Here is a 2,477-nt window from a genome sequence, read left to right as displayed (position 1 = left end):
CGCATGTGCCACCCCTCCCTAAACTTTTGCGCCCCGCCAACGCACGCCCATTGTTCCCAGACAGGTTCCTGAGATGCATCCCAGCAACAGGCCAAACAGAGCGCACTCCGCTTTTGGTCGAGTTGGCAGCTGAAGGAGAGTGCTCGGAGCCCAGCTCTCTATCCAAGGACCGACCTGACCCAAGTTCTCTAGAAGCAGTTACTAAGGTAGGCCCTGCCCCTCACCCCAGCCCCGGGCACTGGTGGATCAGCACCTGCCAGGAGGGTTCCCTTCCCCGGCCTGCTCCCCACGCCCACCAACTTCCCGTGGCCGTCCCAGGTCACCCAGCTGTCTATGGCCGGCTATCCACTGGCAGGCCAGCCCACAAGTGTCCAGTGACTCTGCATCTGCGCTTTGCCACAGAGTCTCTTAGACCCTATTCTACCATCCCGCAGACCCTGCGCTCCTTTCTGGGGATCCTTATCTCCATCTGCCGGAGAGGCCATCAGAAGAAGGTGGTGATGGGTGCTCGCACCCCCACGACGTCCCGCAGCTCAGTGTCCGCAGTGGATACAGTCACTGTCAGTGTGGCGCGGGGCAGCCAGTGCCGGCCAGGACACCCAGCTGTGTCCCGAACTACAGCACAGAGAAGACGGTGTTGAGGGCCCTGGGAGAGAGCGGGCAAGGGATGTCCAAGCAGGAGGTAGTCCCCACAGTCACAGTGAGGAACGAAGACAAGAGAAGCGGCCCGGATGACACCGGGGCCGCACGATCTGCATTTAGGCCCCTGGGGGGGTTTTTCTACGTGCCCAGGCTTGGACCTCTGCAGAGAGACCTCCATGCCAAGAGGGCAGAGGACAGATCCAACAGGAAACTCCAGACCTCTTGTATGAGCTCCTGCCTCAAAAGAAGCGCCATCACGAGCTCATATAGCTCCACCCGAGGTTTCCCGCCAGTGAAGAGAAGGAGGGGTCCCGCCAATGCCCAGAAGTCCGCAAAGATAGGGAGCGAAGAGGGCCCACCGTCGCCCTCTGCAGCTCCTGTGGTTTCCCAGAGGAAAAGCCAGCCTGACAAAGATGCAGAGGCAACAAGAGGGCAGAAACGGCCCTGGAGGAACGGCTCCCGCTCAATCTGACAGTCCCAGGACCTGAAAACGCAGGATTCCTCTGCTGCCGCACAGGCGAGGGGAGCCTCTGAGGCTGCCCCCAGCCCCTGAGCCGGGTTTTTGGGTCACCGCTGAAGACCTAGACCCCGAGAAGGAAGCAGCGTTCTGGCGCATCAACAGTGCGCTGCAGGGTGAGACCTAGGCCATCGGGGGCCTGGGCGCCACGCAGCTTTCCTGTCCCTTCCTGCTGCCTGCCGCAGAGGCTGCTTCTCCGCAGAAAATGTTTCATAGTTATTTGTATTTTAATATGATCATGGTACATTAAAATGTATTTGTGCTTGCCTGTGAACACTAAGGTCACTTGACTTGTAATTTTCTATATTGTTCTATATTTCTGTGACTAAAGGCATTACTTGAGGGAATTTAAAGAATATCTTGAAGCGATTTTGGCTTTTGATCTGCCACTAATTCCTATTTAATCTTAATTCAGGGGTCGGATTCTTTGACCCAAGGAAACAGAATAGTATAAAAAGAACGTGAGTGTCAGATGGTGGCAGTGATTAAGTATAGCAAGAGACGCCTTTGCAAAAGTTACTGTTGGTCCCAGAAGACTCTCACTTAGCTGTGTGACCCTGGGCAAGTCACTTCACCTAAATCTCTTAATTATAGGGCTGTGCTGATGATTTAAAAGTGACTGGGCACGATGGACGCTCGGAAATCCTGGGTTCTCAATAAAGCCACTGCCCTGCTCCTTGGTCCTTTGGAATTACTATATTAGTAAAATTTATACTTGACAGTAATTTTAGCTTAAAGTTTATTTTGTCTACTTCATCTCAGCCTTTTGGCTAAGAGCAAGTGTAGTATCTGTTCTTGTCAATTTAAATAGCAAGAGCAAAGAAAGGAAAATAACGGGCATGCCCTCACACTCTTCAGACAATAGGAGCCTCTTAACCTGTTCCTTTGTCCAGAGACACAGGCCATTTCTCAGTGAAGGCCTCTGCCATCACGGAGGTTGCAGGGGAGATGTGGTAACTGGGGAGAAAAAGACCAATGGGGATGACCCCCTCACTCCTCAACGTGCAAGCCCCCCACTTTCTCACTTGTCTGGCTAGAAATCAAAGGTTGATCCCATGGTTCTAACTTTCAGCTGCTGCTGGACTTTGCGTGCCTTGCGTAAGCTGGGAGACAGAGGCAGGAAAACAACCACCATAATCACCCTGCTACGGGCTGTTATTCAACTTTGGACTTCCAGGCCCCATCTGCCTGTTAGCGTTCACTTCTTAGAGTTTCAAGTGCATGCTGTTTGTCCTCTATCTTGCTCCATGCGGCTCTCAAGCCCTCGTAATATGACCACATGTCTCGTGCCACATGTAAAAATGGTAACATTTTGCAG

The 2,477-nt window shown here is 53.0% G+C and overlaps 1 pseudogene; it reads left to right on the top strand.

Moving 5' to 3' along the window:
* The first annotated feature begins 1,909 nt into the window (after nt 1-1,909).
* Nucleotides 1,910-2,015, top strand: LOC136141148 (U2 spliceosomal RNA; annotated as a pseudogene).
* The last annotated feature ends 462 nt before the right edge of the window (nt 2,016-2,477 follow it).

This window comes from Phocoena phocoena, chromosome 1 (assembly GCF_963924675.1).
Source record: "Phocoena phocoena chromosome 1, mPhoPho1.1, whole genome shotgun sequence".
NCBI lineage: Eukaryota > Metazoa > Chordata > Mammalia > Artiodactyla > Phocoenidae > Phocoena > Phocoena phocoena.
The sequence above is the reverse complement of the archived record's forward strand: the minus strand, read 5'-3'. Positions and strand labels throughout refer to the sequence as shown.